The following is a 12,264-nucleotide window of genomic DNA, read 5'->3' on the forward strand; positions in this document are numbered from 1 at the left end:
AACACTCTGCTCTCACAAAATTTCCCAAACGTTTACTAACTCCTTCCTTGAATTCACCTGTGTTCATCACATACAGTCTTAACATCATCTGTTAGGAAAAATGACTGAAAGAATAATGATTGAATAAAGGATAATTAGAAAAATGAATAGTTCTTTTAAAATTGAGGAAATACATAGAATGAAGAGCACAAGTTGTACTTCATACTTCATGTCTATTTCTATTTATTGTTTGTTTTAAAATGTTTCAGATATAGAGTATAAAATACATACAGTTTAAATAAGAATAACACACTGAACATGCATGTATTCAAATTAAGATTAACAAACTACTATAATCTTATTAACACACTACTAGTATCCTATCGAATACTCCATTTATATCACACACCATCTTCTATTTTTCAAAAGTCATAGAACATTGGGATAGTGGCCAGGTTATCTAGATTTTTTAACTAAAAATTTAAGATTTGATATTCTTGTAAAACACTTTTTTTTTTTTTAATCTGCTTTCAAGCTTCCAAAATTTAGTTATATTTTCCTTCCCTGGTAGTTCCTTCTTTTTTGGATTGTTTAATTAAAAATAATCCAAAAAAGAAAGCTTCTGAGCTTTCTTTCTCAAAAAAGAAAGCAAATAAAATTTATCAGAAAGGAGTGAAATTATGTGTCTGTGTTCAATTTGCAGATTGATCCAGGTTTTATGTTTAGATTATTAGTTCATTAATACATGGGAAGAGTAACAACAATTTTAAAAATTACATTTCCTCCACCAAATTTAAAAGGAAAAATATAAGTTCAGAGACTTTGATATTGAAAAGTTTGTTACTTACAATTCAAATTCTAAAACATTTTTTCTCAAAGGTCTGTATGAGTTAACAGTACCTCAAAGCTTCCAAAGAGGAACCTGCTCATGCGAATAGCAGAAATTATAAAGAAGTGAAAGAAAAAAATGAATTTCACAATAAATAAGTTCATACTTATCTCTGTGTGTATGATGTTTTGATTTAGTTAATAACAATTGCTAATAAGTCCTTCATAAAGAGCCATCCATACCTTTCAGATAAATTCCTTACAAAACTTTCTGTTAATGTTGCTTCTTTTTTTTTTTTTTTTTGCCAAACTCTTTTAATAATAAAATCCAATTTATATTTTCAGTCCTTCATTTTTTTCTTTTTGAATTCAAAAACAAATTATCATGGAATTCAAAAACAAAAATATCATTGAATTTGTATTTATTTAATCATTGCGAACTTTTCATTCTGTTTTCACAGTAGATGTACTATATCAAGACATTACATCATTTAAGTAAATATTTTATAAATTGTACACATTGTACTAAATATATTTAACTGTTTATACATATATAAATTTCAAATATATTTATATATAAATATATAAGATTTATTATATATCATATACATACATTCTTCGGTATACAGCCAGAAAAAGATTGAAAAATGGAAAGCTCTGAGTTAAACACTGACTGTAGCATCATCTCCATAAATAAGTAAAGCTCTAAAGAATTACTCCATGAACACAGTGTTTTGCTGGAAGCACTGAAACACCAGACAAGAAAGACTGAGTTTCTTCTCTAAAGACACTAAAGGTACATTTTATATCCCGCAGAGTGAAAGTGACCTTGAGAAGTTTTCTTTTTAAACCAACTAAAAGGACAGGCTTTTGACTCTTACCTATTGTCTGTCTACTTAGCATATTAGCATACATCCCAGGCTGGAGTAAGGAGGTCAGAGGTTATCAGCCCTGGTCACACAATATCATCTGAGTCTAGGCTGCTGCTATCTAGAGATTCTGACTGAATTGTTCTGGGGTAAAGCCCAGACTTTGGAATTTCAATAGCTCCCTTAATGATTTCAACATACATATAGATCAGAAAACAACCACAGGTTAGTGAGCTAACCTAATAGATTTATAGTACCAGCCCCTGGTTAGGCTCAGGAGACTGTAAGCATATGATATCTGGAGGCCCCAGAAGGTTTCAGATTCCAGTGATTTCAATCTCAATATGTGGTGTTCGTGGGAAATGGAATTGCTCACACTTCCCTAAATATCCTGGTTTTCTTTTTTTTCTCTCCAACACCTTCATGCACTCACATAAAATTTCTACCAAAAGAGTCCTGTTATCTGTATTTTTTTTTTAATCCTTGAAGGCAATGTAAATGCCACCTTCTTCCTGGAGGCATGGAGGCGTCTCTTATTTTTCCACTACTCTTTAGATATTTCTACTGGGCTTACATTTCATTCTGCCTCTTTTGTGTTTGTTGTTGATGACAAGTACGTCTTCCTCCATCAGACTGTAAGTTCCTTGGGGACTAATATTTTCTCGTTTATACATTGTGACATTACCAGCACTTGTATTACCTGCTTGGCATATAGTGGGACTCATAAAGGGGGCTTTCTAATTTGTAAATTAGTCAATTGGTTAATATATGTATCTAATTTTTTTTCTAAAAGATGAACTGTCTGCAATTACCTCATTATTTGTAAAATATAACTTAACTTATCTATACGGGAGAATAATTTAACAGGTAAAGCTGAAGTTACAACTATTACAAACACATCTTAAAAAGAAATATAATATTAGTCAACACTTGGTTTTATAGTTTCAGCTATTTTGTATGAAGTTGAATACCTTGGTACCTTCATATTAATTTCAGGTCTTAAAATACCAAAACACAGAGAGAAAAATTAGACTATACTAGTGTTTTTGTTTGTTTAAAGTATAATAGGTGTTATTTTTTAACAGTAAAAGCTATCCTTTTATGAAACCTAACTACAATGGTTGCTACAGTAGGTACCCTCTAAATTTAACTAATTGGATCCTCACAATAACATACAAAGCATGCATGAATTTTCTTACCCAACAGATAAGGAAAGTTAGTCTCAGAAATGGTCAGTTACAACATCCAAATCTCACAGCTTGCAGGACACAGGTGTGACTGAACACTGGTCTGCTTTACTCTGACACCTTTTGTATTTCTAGCATGCTGTATATAAGAACATCAGATTGCATCTTCTGGACACAAATGTCTGATTTTCCTTTTGTAATTTACCCTTCAGGAGAATGATACCACATGCTGTCTATATGAATCTGGTCAAATTACTCCCTGTCTCACAGATCTCAGTTTTCACTCAACAAAGGAAAACATCATGTTCTTATCATGGAGTCTCTGTGAGGACCAAATGAGGCAATGACATGGTTACAAAGAACTGGGTTTCAAATGATGGACATCAAATCTGGAATTTTTGCTTTGAAACAGAAGTGCACTTACACGGACAAGGCTCCAGTCTACCTCAAGAGTTCTTCCAGTCTCATTGGCCTAACTTCATTATTCTGTATTTCATATCATCCTATATTTTACTGACTATACCTCCAGTTTGGCTACTGGACCAGATTAGTGTTTGGTTTTGCTTCATTCATTCATAGTTGAAGGCTTCAACTGGATGTTTTACATTTTGGGATTCCAGACTAACCCTGATAGATAATACTGACTTCAAGGCAATGTAAATGACACATTCTGTCGGTAGCATTATAGCCTGTGTATAGAGTATGAACTCCATTATGCAAAATAATGTAAAGATACGATTAGAAAAACACTATTTTGCTTGCAGAGAACAGAGTCTGCCAAAGAGGAAAGTTTAAATTGTATCTAATAAACTTCTGTAATGTGCACCATTAGAGCACATCCTCTATCTTACAGAGGAGAAAAGCACTGTAATCAAAAATTATGGTGGTAATGTTATCAATTTTAGATTTGAGCATTATATAGTACCTACTCCTACACTATAGTCCTGAGTCTGCCCATATTTCTACATATTTTAGATGCGGCATTACTCTGGGTGTGTTACGTTTGATATATAATTTATTATATTTAATGTGCCTGTGTTCTTAAAAGGTACCTTTTTATCCTATGAAGCTTTATGTTTTAATTGGAATACTTAGATCATTTATGTTTAATGTAATTGCTGATACAGTCAGTTTCAAATCTGCCATATTGTTCTTTGTGTTCTACGTCTCATATACTCCTTTATTCTTCCTTTCTTGGCATCTTGCACATTATATATTTTTATTATTTTATTTTTCCTCTTAGACTAGAGTTTTTTGTTTTACCTTTTATTACTATACATCAACTGGTTATCTTAGAAATTTAAATTGTAACCTTAACATGATAGAAACAACAACACATATTTTTTATTATTAGAGACAAGTCAGTATTTTTACAGCATCAGAAACAATGTAGAAATCATTGTAATTAATTTAATTTTCTCTACCTGCAATTTCGTGATCATAGGTACGTATTTTGTTTACATATGTCCAAAAACACAACACAGTATATTTAATATTGCTTTAAATAATAAAAATCATTTTATATTTAATAGTATTATAAAATATAAAAGCCATCCTAGTAATGTTTATTTCTTCTTAGCCTTTTTTGGCTTTAATTTGATATATGCATTTTCCATTATGAAGGTCTACTTGGAAACAAGCTCTCTTAGCTTTCATTTTTTTCTGACAATATTATTATTTTGTCTTTACTTTGAAGGACATTGTCAGTGGATATAGAAGTTTTGTTAATAATTCTATTGTCTTTCAGTACTTTAAAATCTTCTGTTGAGACAAACTTTCTGTAGAAAAGTCAGGTTTTGTTTCTTATTGATAAAAATAGGCTTTTTAAAATTTTCATTGGCTGATTTTAGGATTTACAATTTATATTTCATTCTCTGTAGTTGGTGATGATATTCCTAGGTAAGTTTCTTCTCCATTTCGTCTTGTGGTTTATTCACTCATGTTCTTGAATAGGTAGTTTGGTGGCTTTTTTAAATTTTGAAATTATTTTCCATTATTTATTTTATAAAATTGCTCTGCTCATTTTTTCTCTCACCTCTTTTACTTCATGTTTGTTAGTCTGTCATGCACTACATCTCTATTATCTTTCCTTCTTTTTTTTCTTCCTCTGTTCCATGTTGGATGTCTCCTCTTGGATTGTACTCAACTTTTTGAATCCCATTTTCTGTTCACTAATATTACAATAGTCGGCTGCTAACTCATGCTTTTTTATACCTTTTGTCAACTCTTTTCTCTATTTAATCAATCCCAGTGTTGATTCTTGTGCTTACCGTAGTATCTGGATCATTTTCGGGTTCTGCTTCCCTTGACAACTTTACCTCCTGCATATCACCTGACAGATTTATCTCTTAACATCTCTCATGCTTTTTATCATCTACTGAACATTGTGGATAATTCTTACTGAGATTTTGGTTATGTTGTCTTCTTCGATAATTGTTCTGGTATGCAGACTAATTCTCATGAATCCCCTTAACGCTGTTGAAACTTGGTTTTTAACCCTGTTGAGACTTGGTTTGGGGTCAATTAGGGCAGATTTATTTCTGTTAGTTCTTTTCCTTAGTGCTCTTCAGGGTCTTAATTAAATTCAGAATCTTCTCTAAGTTATATTTGTCCAAAATGAGCTCATACATCAAACAACTGTCAGAATTGTGTAACCTCTGACATGTTATTTGGTTCCCAGTCTCTCAGTATATGTTCTCTCCTAACTATGTAAACTTTTGCCTTCAATAAGTATAGTTGAGGACAACTAAGAGATTTTCATACAGATATTGGAAACTGGTATATGCAGTTTCTACTTTTCTTGTATCCTGTCTCCAAAACTTAGCTGTTATAGCTGCCTTGGTTTCCAATCTGTCTTTCATCCATGCAACACTATAGCCATTTTTTAAAAATTTACGTTATATTTTCCTGTGCACCTTTGAAAAACATACTCAGGGAAAAAGCTGAAATAAATGTGAAAACTCACCTTTTATTCTTCTCTTATCCTATCTGTTATCAATCTATGTTGTTTAGACTTAATAGCTGTTTAAGATAGAAGGCAAACTTACTAATGGCTACTCTATCATAAGTAGAATAGAAACACTCTTATTTATTTATTTTTTCTTCTGTACAACCGTAATGGCTTTCTCTATTCCATGCCTCAAGGTAGACTAGCAATGAATTGACTCAGAACTAAACTGGATTAGACTGAAAGGATATTTGATTTCTACTTGCCTTTTATGATTGGCAAATGGATTCCTCCAGAGGACAAAATCAGAGGGAAGAATGTTCATTTTATCCTTATGGCCTTATCTCAATCAGACAGATCAAAGGATCTGGTACCCACTGCTCCCTCCTAGGGTGGAGATTCCATTCAAGAGTGTTCCCTGTGTACCTAGTCCAAGCACTCCTTTCTGTGAGATGGAGAAAACTAAGGAACTGAACTCATTATATTGATTTTCTCCTATATATTTTTTCCAGATATACTCTGCTTTGCACTTGTGCTGTGTGTCATGGTTATGCTTGCTTCTGACCCTAATACCCAAATATAAACACTTTAAAAAAAAGTCTTACTGACTAGTTTAGTCATCATTTGTATTTTTGTGTCTGTTTAGGCAAGAAGTTCTGACACAATTAACACCATTTAGTTTGAAAAGGTGAAGTATTTCTACTCCATATAACCGTTAGAGGAGGTTACAGGATTCAATAAATTTTTCCGTAATAGTTAGAGGAGGTTACAGGATTCAATAAATTTTTCCATAATAATAATAGGTGCATGGAAATTTATTTAAATTAGACTTTTTTGAGGTCTCAATAGAATGACCTATGTAAATTTATGGATTTCAATTCTTGTTGCAAATGAGAACACCCTGGAGAGAAGTTTTTTTTTTTTAAATGGCAGTGCACAGCATACTTAAGATCATATGGAATCTGGGAGTATTAAATACCAATAAACAATAAAACTTTTCGGATGGGTCTTGCATGTAAACAGATGTAAACATATATTTTATTCTGTCGCTTTCTTATATATAATTTTCAATCCTCCAGGTGGTTTATAGGCAAAAGTTAAGTCCACATTGTAAGATGATAAATAACCACACATATTGAATAATCAAAGCATATTCACACAAATCAACAACCTTACCTAAAACGAAACTCCAAAAATGAGTCAAGGTACACACCAATTCTGCATTTTTTTTTTTTTCCCCGAGACGGTGTCTCGCTATGTTGCCCAGGCTGGAGTGCAGTGGCGATCTCAGCTCACTGCAAGCTCCGCCTCCCGGGTTCACGCCATTCTCCTGCCTCAGCCTCCCGAGTAGCTGGGATTACCGGCATCGCCACCACACCCGGCTAATTTTTTTTGTATTTTTAGTAGAAACGGGGTTTCACCGTGTTAGCCAGGATGGTCTGGATCTCCTGATCTCGTGATCTGACCACCTCAGCCTCCCAAAATGCTGGATTACAGGGATGAGTCGCCAAGCCTGTCCTCTGCATTTATTATTATTATTATTTTGAAACAGAGTCTGGCTCTGTCACACAGGCTTCAGTGCATTGGCGCAGCCTCAGCTCACTGCAACCTCCGCCTCCCAGGTTCAAGTGAGTCTCCTGCCCCAGTCTCCCAAGTAGCCTGGATTACAGGTACGTGCCACCATACCCGGCTAATTTTTTGTGTTTTTGGTAGAGACGGGGTTTCACCATGTTGGTCAGGCTGGTCTCCAACTCCTGACCTCAGGCTATCCACCCACCTCAGCCTCCCAAAGTGCTGTGTGCCCTACCAACTCTGCATTTCTTTATGGAGTGGCCTGAATCAGTCAGATGTGGCGGCTGCTTGTACTTTTTTTTTTTTTCCCTTTCAAACTAAGAATGTGTTTCCGTAGTAGCATAAGAAATTTTATAACGTGTGGAGCATTGTTCTCACCGCAAGTCCTTTTGCTTTGGATTTTTTAGAGTATATACTTCACGGGACACACAAATAGGAAAAGTCTGAAGGAGTATTTTCCATATTTCAGTCTGCTAACATTCATATAGCTATAAATTACATATTTATTTATAATAAGTTAACTAAAAATTTGGGTGTACACTGCCAAAGAGCGTTTTAATAGAACTTCTCAGGAATGTTAATACGTACTACGTCTATAAGGTGCTGTGGTAGAGAAACATTTTGCCTCAATTAGATTAACTCCAAGTAGGGAGAGGGTGACCCATGGGTCCACTACTGTTTTTTCTTGCCAGAGAGCTTCTACTATGGTTTGGATATTTATCCCTTCCACATCTCATGTTGAAATTTGAGCCCAGTGTTGAAAGTGGGGCCTAATGGTAGGTTGGTTATGTCAAAGCCATCCCTCATGAAGAGATTAGTGACCTCCCTCAGGTGTGAATGAGTTCTTACTTCACTAGTCCCTGCAAGAGCTTGTAGCTAAAAAGAGCCTGGCACCCGCTCCTCTCTTGCTTCCTCTCTTGTCAGGTGATTTCTGCACACACCAGCTCCCCTTCACCTTCCTTCTTGAGTGGAAGCAACTTAAGGCCCTCACCAGATGCAGGTGCTGGTGCCATCCATGCTACTTGTACAGCTTGCAGAACGGTGAGCCAAATACACTTATCTTCTCTATAAATTACCAGCCTCAGGTATTCCTTTATAGTAACACAAAACAGACTAAGACAGCTTATGTGACTCCTTATGGCATGACATCTTTTTGTTGCACACATTCCGGAATCAGGTAGCTAAATATGTCAGTCTTATTTTGGCTCCATATGCTGTTTCCTCTGCTAGAAAATGTTCTATTCATTTCAAAATTCTCCTCCCTGCCCATTCTACCTTCTATCTCAATGTACCTGAAGAACACAAATTCCACCCTCAAGACTTGGCTCGAATATTAACTTATCTTTAACTCTTTCTCCTAGTAGCTCAAGCAGAATTAAGAATGTCTTCCTTTATGTTTCAAGCAGAACATCATTTTTCTCTTATTATTTGTGTTCCTATCACTCACTAGTACATGGATGAGGGAAGTAAGTAATACTTACTAGGTAAAAAAAAAAAAAAAAAAATACTATATGAATAAAATGCAATAATACATTTGATTTATTGAGTAATATTGGTATGATATATTCAGTGCCTTAGATTAAATATCCATGATTATCCTAACCATTCTTCTATGTAACATTAAACAAACCAACAATAGCAATAATTGGGGCTGAGAAAGTTTTCATAATAACTAGTCCGGTTTTCTACTCTTCTACTCTGAAATCCATATTATAAGACACTAGAATCCACAGGAAACCTGGTTTTCTATGACTCTTGAGTACATATTCTTTCAATTAATCAAAACTGACAATGTGATTATCCATTTTACTGCAAATTTTAACAAATTTAGTATTATATTTTAAATTGTGGAAATGACATTTTAAGGCAATAGGAAATAAAATATAATAATTTAATTAAAATGAATGGAATAGAATGATCAAAATGAGTTAACTTGAATGTAATCTCTTATAAACATACATACACATTTAATATTTTAGAAAATATACTCTTTTGATGTCACTAAGTAGATCTCATGACATCAAAGAACAGCATGACGCTCTTAAAAGTAAATAAAATATTCAGAGTATCTTAGCTTTAGTACATACACATATAAAATATGTTTGTATAACTCTTTTAGTAAGTCTGTGACTAATTTAAATGTTGCCACTAAAAACGTATAAACTTGTAAATTTCATAATCAAACAAATATCTTATAAATCTTTATAAACATGTACACATGATTTATTTCAAGTTGTTATGAAAAGTCAAGTGTGGATTATTTTTATATACAGGTTGAAAGGAATTATTCAATTTGAATAGCAATTTATGCCATCTAGTTGAAATCCTTATTTTGTTATTTTCTAATTTCAAAGAAGAAAAGGAACTTGTGACAGTGTATTTCATTATAAAGTGTACAGTGAGATAAATTTAAGCAGAATTGCATATCTCCCATTGTTCTAGCATGAAAGTGCTATAAGGCTTCTCAGTGATATTGCCTTTGACCATAGAATTAAGTTTTCTGTCTCAAACAGGTTTTATCAATCATATAATTATTAAGTTAAAACTGTTTCTGATTTCAGCACCCTAAGGCTTTTCTCCAGCTATTACATAATACTACTGATTAAATGCAAGAAATATAACTGCATAGTATAAATGGTTATTTAAACTTAAATTGCCAAACACACCAAGACCAGGCTTACTATTAAATTGATTTTTCAAATAATTGACACAGTTTCAAATTTCTTTGTGCAGATGTGTCATTCTCTCTATCTCTCTCTCTCTTTTTCTTTTTATTTATTTTCCTCTTCTCCACTTGAAATGATTTCTAGTTTGGGACACATTATTGGCAAGTAGTAACTAACCATGAAACTATTGCACAGATATTGGCAGTTTAATTTCAGTGTGCAAATAAAAGAGTATTTTACAGTTCCTTAGATATTCCAGTGTTTATACTAAGTTACAAAATATTACAAGATTAGATTATGCAATCAAGTTCTGGTAAAACTAGAAAATATATTTTATTTTTTTAAATTTTCTGTACCTTACTGAAAGACCTGGACCTAAATAGAATTTTGCACAATCACTTAATAGAACAAAATATAGAAATAAATAATGAAGATCCAATGAAAATTAGTAGACATAAAAACATGAGTTTGTATTAACTCTGCTTAGTCTCTGAAATATCAAAAGTGCCAAAGGGACATATCCGTGTATCTGCCCATTTATGGACTAGCCAGCCCACAAGCAAACAGGCAAGACTATTTTATATTACATTAAATTAATCGTTTCTAACATTATGTGTGATCATGAAGCCAGATCAATTTATATATGAGATTAATTGTTGTTGACATTGATTAATTTATTAAGGTATTCCTGGGAAAACGTAGTGTCTTGGTTTGTCTTTCGCAGAACCAGGTCTTTAGACCACATCTTGATTCTATGTAGTTCATTTTGCAGGTCAGCTCAGGTAGAAAAATCAGGTTATGGTACAAAAAAAAGGAAGGTAGCCTGTAAAGGGTTGTTATCAGTCAAGTTATCACTAAGCATTTGGAGCCTAATCCCACTGAGAAAGTCCAGAAGCCAGAATAAAGCATGCATTTACTAATTATCCTGCTCAAAGGGCAAGTGAGCTGAAATATGTGTATTCTGTTTTTCTTTAGGCTTTGGTTGAGGTCTGCTTCTGAGGGAAGGATGCCAATTCCACATTATTTTCTGTGTGCAGAATGTGTAGCAAAGTGTCTTCAGAGAAAGCACACAGGGTATCAGTAGAAAGTTGGATAGGTGTGAAATAAAAATGTGACAACGTTGATTACAACTGGTCCCCAAGTAATAGTGAGTACCTTACATGCCTGGTTTAGAAGTAAGTATGAAAGATAGTGTGAATTGTTACGCAGGAGGTCAGAAGCCATTAGCTCAGTAATGTTTCTAGGCTTCCAGTGGATTGAAGTATGTTGATATATTCCGTACAATGTTAAGGTCATGCTATAAATGGCATTTCCTACCACCAAGAAAGGCTTATCGTGCTTAGGAGAGTCTATGTATGTTACAGGCGACTTATACATCATTCAGCATGCTATTGGCCTCCATTAACCAAATAATCCATAAAGCTACTAGATTTACTGGAGACAAAGAAGACTCTGTCACAATTCCAAGCTTCACAAAGACAGATCCTGCTGTGGCCAATGCTTAGTTTTAACCTGTTAAGAGCAGAGAACAAAACTGAGCTATCATATTCCAATGTTACCCAGTATGTTGGCATGTTGAGTATACTGGACCTCTCCATCAAATAGAGGGCATTGATGTGCCCTCACTAGAAGAGGTAATTTTTCTGGAAATAGATTTGATTTTCTGGATATAGATTTGACTTTCTAGCTGAAAATACCATTCTCAAAAGCACCATCACATGGATTTACATAATATTTTTTTCATCTCCATTTTATTCCTCAAAACATCAATTTTGTCCAGGGAACTCACAGCAGAAAAAATAAAGAGAGGTAGTAAGACTAAGGTCAGATAATTTAAAAATATTCTCCATAACTCTCTCCCCAAAGCAGCTTGCCTGATAGACTGGTCTACTGTAAACTCAGTTATGACACTGGCTGAGTGGTGACCACTATTACTGTTGAAAGGCTGTCCTATGATGTAGTTCATGATTTTTACCAGCATGTAGTTTATGATGTAGTTCATGCTTTTTACCAGCAACCAACACAATGTGCCCTTTTCCCCTATAGCCAGGTTATGGAAATATATGAAAACAAAAATGTGGAAATGGGAGTGACCTCTCCCTCTATTACTTCTAATTATAGGCATACACTAGCAAATAAAAAAGAAAAAAAAAAGTCTTTTTATCTCCAATCGATAAGATCTACCGAATGAGAGGACCTTATAAGGTTTCCATTGA

This window comes from Theropithecus gelada, chromosome 6 (genome assembly GCF_003255815.1).
Source record: "Theropithecus gelada isolate Dixy chromosome 6, Tgel_1.0, whole genome shotgun sequence".
NCBI lineage: Eukaryota > Metazoa > Chordata > Mammalia > Primates > Cercopithecidae > Theropithecus > Theropithecus gelada.